The following is a 5,460-nucleotide window of genomic DNA, read 5'->3' on the forward strand; positions in this document are numbered from 1 at the left end:
ATATTTTGAAGAATGTTGGTAACCAAACAGTTTATGGTTTACAGTAGCCACAGTATGCAAAAATACAATGGCTACCATCAACTGTTTGGTTACCTACACTCTTCAAAATATATTTTTCTGTGCTCAAACACTCATACAGGTTTGGAACAACTTGATGTAAGGAAATGATGACAATTTAAATTTTTTGGCCAAATGAAGCCTTTAAGTTTTCTGTAACATTATGTTCACATATGCAAACGTTGCATTATCTAATTAAATATGCACTCATTTGCATATATTTCCAGAATAATAAACTGAACATTGCATAAAGCCTGGTCCAATTTTTTTTTTACATATTAGAGTTAAAGGCTTTTACTGAGGGGATCTCTCTTTTAATCGCTCCATAAATCACAAAATACCGCCAGAAAAAAACCACCATATTTAGAGGTTACAGTGGGTACGGAAAGTATTCAGACCCCCTTAAATTTTTCACTCTTTGTTATATTGCAGCCATTTGCTAAAATCATTTAAGTTAATTTTTTTTCCTCATTAATGTACACATAGCACCCCATATTGACAGAAAAACACAGAATTGTTGACATTTTTGCAGATTTATTAAAAAAGAAAAACTGAAATATCACATGGTCTTAAGTATTCAGACCCTTTGCTGTGACACTCATATATTTAACTCAGGTGCTGTCCATTTGTTCTGATCATCCTTGAGATGGTTCTACACCTTCATTTGAGTCCAGCTGTGTTTGATTATACTGATTGGACTTGATTAGGAAAGCCACACACCTGTCTATATAAGACCTTACAGCTCACAGTGCATGTCAGAGCAAATGAGAATCATGAGGTCAAAGGAATTGCCTGAAGAGCTCAGAGACAGAATTGTGGCAAGGCACAGATCTGGCCAAGGTTACAAAAAACTTTCTGCTGCACTTAAGGTTCCTAAGAGCACGGTGGCCTCCATAATCCTTAAATGGAAGACGTTTGGGACGGCCAGAACCCTTCCTAGAGCTGGCCGTCTGGCCAAACTGAGCTATCGGGGGAGAAGAGCCTTGGTGAGAGAGGTAAAGAAGAACCCAAAGATCACTGTGGCTGAGCTCCAGAGATGCAGTCGGGAGATGGGAGAAAGTTGTAGAAAGTCAACCATCACTGCAGCCCTCCACCAGTCGGGGCTTTATGGCAGAGTGGCCCGACGGAAGCCTCTCCTCATTGCAAGACACATGAAAGCCCGCATGGAGTTTGCTAAAAAACATCTGAAGGACTCCAAGATGGTGAGAAATAAGATTCTCTGGTCTGATGAGACCAAGATAGAACTTTTTGGCCTTAATTCTAAGCGGTATGTGTGGAGAAAACCAGGCACCTGTCCAATACAGTCCCAACAGTGAAGCATGGTGGTGGCAGCATCATGCTGTGGGGGTGTTTTTCAGCTGCAGGGACAGGATGACTGGTTGCAATCGAGGGAAAGATGAATGCGGCCAAGTGCAGGGATATCCTGGACGAAAACCTTCTCCAGAGTGTTCAGGACCTCAGACTGGGCCGAAGGTTTACCTTCCAACAAGACAATGACCCTAAGCACACAGCTAAAATAATGAAGGAGTGGCTTCACAACAACTCTGTGACTGTTCTTGAATGGGCCAGCCAGAGCCCTGACTTAAACCCAATTGAGCATCTCTGGAGAGACCTAAAAATGGCTGTCCACCAACGTTTACCATCCAACCTGGCAGAACTGGAGAGGATCTGCAAGGAGGAATGGCAGAGGATCGCCAAATCCAGGTGTGAAAAACTTGTTGTATCTTTCCCAAAAAGACTCATGGCTGTATTAGATTAAAAGGGTGCTTCTACTAAATACTGAGCAATGGGTCTGAATACTTAGGACCATGTGGTATTTCAGTTTTTCTTTTTTAATAAATCTGCAAAAATGTCAACAATTCTGTGTTTTTCTGTCAATATGGGGTGCTGTGTGTACATTAATGAGGAAAAAAAATTAACTTAAATGATTTTAGCAAATGGCTGCAATATAACAAAGAGTGAAAAATTTAAGGGGGTCTGAATACTTTCCGTACCCACTGTATATGTATATAACTGCCTCCTCATTTTAAAACACCACCGCACGCCACTGATAAGACGCTGTTCAGTGAAGCTTTGTGAACACAAATAAACCTCTGCAGACGTGACTGAATATGAATGCGTGGTGAATTTCTATATGACACATACACATTTATTATTTTGCACTCCTGACATAAATTAAACTACTGTCACTGCAACAATGTTTTATCAAAAAAAAAAAAAAAAAACGGGGGTCAAATATCGTAGCTAAAGTCTTTTATCTTTCTACTGATGCACCGTTTGTCCAGATCAAGTAAGAGTGTGATGTTTTAACGTGCTTTGATCATGAAACAACAGTAATCTGAGGCCGTCGCCGATCTTTGTCAGTTAAGGGGTTGATAACTATGACTGGGACTGTCATATACATAATATTATAATGAGAACACTATTATAATAAAATGCTGTGAATTTTTAGAGTTTAGTTGCCGTGTTTCGGCACATTGTTGCGTGAAGAACATGTCCACAAAAGGAGTTCATGTTCATGTGCATTCGAGGCATTTTGTGCAGATAGCCTATAAGTCGTAATATTAAAGTTGTTGTATAAATAGCAAAGCGTATTCTATATGAGATAAATGAGTTAAATCCCATTGATTAAAAACCTGCTCATATTCATTCTACTGGTCATCTTCAGCGCGCGCAGCTCAAAACAGAAATGCAGAACATAAATAACTAGGCCTACTGTGACATAACGTTATGAGAGCACTTGTAAAAATGTTGTGAATTCTTAGGGTTTCGCTGACGTTTAATGTTAACTATCTTTTAATCAAAACATTAACATTATTTACCCCGTTTGTATCTGTGAGGCGTCCGTTACACATTTTCCCTGTGTGTTAACGTCAGTATTTATGACTGTCGAATGTCTGACTTGACTCTTGGTAATGTAATTTGCCCCATCCCCAAACATATGATTTGACTATCAGTCAACTATCGGCAAGATTCGAAAATTCCAATTTGACTATGTAAATCCTTAGTCGGGGACACCCCTATATGTTACAAGCATTTTTATAAGTTAACTTGTAAAGTCACAACAAATTTGAAGTGAAAAGTTACTAACTGAAACTGCTGATGTACATTATTCAGCCTCACTTAATCATTCCCTGAAGTCTTCCAATCCTATCGAGAACACTTTTTTCGGATCTTTCCAGATCTTTAGCGCTCCACACTACAGGTTTCCTAAAGGTATCTGCCCGAAAATAACCAATGCATTTTTACAATCAGCCCGCCAGAAACAGATGTTTACAGGATGCGGGCATGAGGTGGAATTCAGGACACTCTCAAACATGTAGCCTAGTACTACTGACCTACTTTTTCCCAAGCAGACATTACCATCGCTGAGACTCCCACATATAGATGATTGACTGATATGAACTGGACAATATTTATAGCCAGAGTCACCGGTTAGTTAGATGTTCAACATTCCATTACATCATACAGAGCTTTTCCCGTATGTCACTGAGCATCTCATTGTGTGTGGAAATTTCCTTATTTGGTCCAAATCCCATTGATGTCACACATTCAAATCTGTAAAAGCATTAAGGCAAGTTAACAACGCATAATTAAAAAAAAAATGTTAAACTCTGATCTATGATCCCGCTTTTGCTCTGGAAATGGAAGCAAAACAGGGTCACAAAAGCTGATTGGCAACTACATCAAAGAGTGGTGACCACACATTTGATTGTTGAAGGAATTGTATTGCTTGCTCTGTTGTCAAATTCAACCAGGCACAATGACAGGCAATGTGTATGTCTACCCTGACCTCAAAAACATTGTCAATCAGAACAGTTCCCTTGCACTCCTAATGCTCTGCAGCAGAAGAGAGTAAAACTAAGAAAACACCCTGTATTTTATGATTTGCATGTTTCTTTCTTTCTGATTTACCACGAGGAACTGAAAAGACTTGTCATATAATATCCCATTCCAAAGTCCATAACGTAACTCAAAACTCCAAACATGAAGCGTTGCAAGGTGAAACGTTAACAGCTGCATGATGAAGGACAGAGGTCCTAAAGACCATGCACTACTGGTGAGATGAACCTTGTTCATGTGAGGCATCTTAAATCAACCAACTGTGCAAGATTAGGATGGCTATTCCTGTTTGTTGAACAGTGGCAGCTATGGAGAACCACTTAGCTCTGCTTTAAAGTGCATTGGCTTTTGTTGTTAGTGGAATTGTATTTCCTGATAAGAGTGCTCAACTCTGTTCTTACCATCTAAAAGACTTACGACTGACCAAACACCCTCAACAAGGAGAACAGACACACTAAGGTGTACTGAACAGATACCAGAAACTTGGGAGATTCTCCTAAAGTCAGAAAGCACTAGTTGACAGCATGTCCCAACATCCGGACTTTGCATGTCATTAGCACATTTTGCTTAGCTCTGTGATAGATGATCAGATGCTCATGACATTATGGACCAGGGGTGGAGTTTTGCATTATCCTAAAATAAACTGTTACACTTTAGTTTAAGGTGTCCTTGTTACTGTGTAATTATACATTTAAGTACTGAGTAAAATTAATTACATGTACTTACTATATGGTTAGGATTAGGGTTTGTCTTAGGGTTACTTGCATGTAATTATGCATCATTTATTGTTATTATAATAGTAAGTACATGTCATGTGTATAACAAGGACAATGTAAAATAAAGTGTTACCAATAATCATTCTTTAATTCTTATCCTTAGTTTTTCAACATGCCGCTCCCTCCCCAGACCTGATATAGATATGTCAGTCATGGTGTTGTCACAGGCAGCAGAAACAGCCACACACTTTCTTTTTTGACTGACAGCTTACATCTGCCATTTAAACAGTCCTCACATAATATTGCTTCTTAATGTAAAATGTATTTGATGCACTAAAGATGAGCATTTGATTTTATAAAAAGGGTTTAAAACATTAAATGCACTAAGATGGAAGGATGCAAGTACTTACCCACTTCAGAGACCACCCCTTTTGGATATCTCATCCTTGTCCTATTCACTGTCAACCAGAATATTTTCTAGTGCCCTTTAAATGTAGACATCCAAATCCTCTCAGACTTACTTCTTTTCTTTTCTTTTCTTTTCTTTTCTTTTCAACTGTTGTTAAATCTGTGCTTAAAAGAGTATATAAAAGCAAACTGACACTTCCACGCCAGAGCAACCTGAGTGCTACTGCGCCAGAGTCTGGATTTCAGCTGACTGTGCTGGAATCAAAGCTGTTGACATTGCTCCCTCCCTCTCTCACATTGCTCTCTCACTCCCTCCCCTCCCTCTCCCCTTCTCTGGAATTCAGGCTTAGCACATGACAGCATGCATTTGTATATCTGTAAACCAGCATGAGAAGAAATGGAGTGAGAAAGCAGCATGAGAAGTAATGACACTCCT

The 5,460-nt window shown here is 39.2% G+C and overlaps 1 protein-coding gene across 1 annotated transcript in view; it reads right to left on the bottom strand.

Annotated features, from left to right (window-relative positions):
- The window catches only part of LOC107726080 (disheveled-associated activator of morphogenesis 2-like), an 82,046-nt gene extending 76,787 nt beyond the window's left edge, over positions 1–5,259 (bottom strand). The window contains 1 exon segment of the mRNA XM_016535556.1: positions 5,027–5,259. The gene's annotated coding sequence lies outside the window, so the exon portion shown is untranslated.
- Between the last annotated feature and the right edge of the window lie 201 nt (positions 5,260–5,460).

This window comes from Sinocyclocheilus rhinocerous, unplaced genomic scaffold, assembly GCF_001515625.1.
Source record: "Sinocyclocheilus rhinocerous isolate Xijiao unplaced genomic scaffold, SAMN03320098_v1.1 scaffold636, whole genome shotgun sequence".
Taxonomy (NCBI): Eukaryota; Metazoa; Chordata; class Actinopteri; order Cypriniformes; family Cyprinidae; genus Sinocyclocheilus; species Sinocyclocheilus rhinocerous.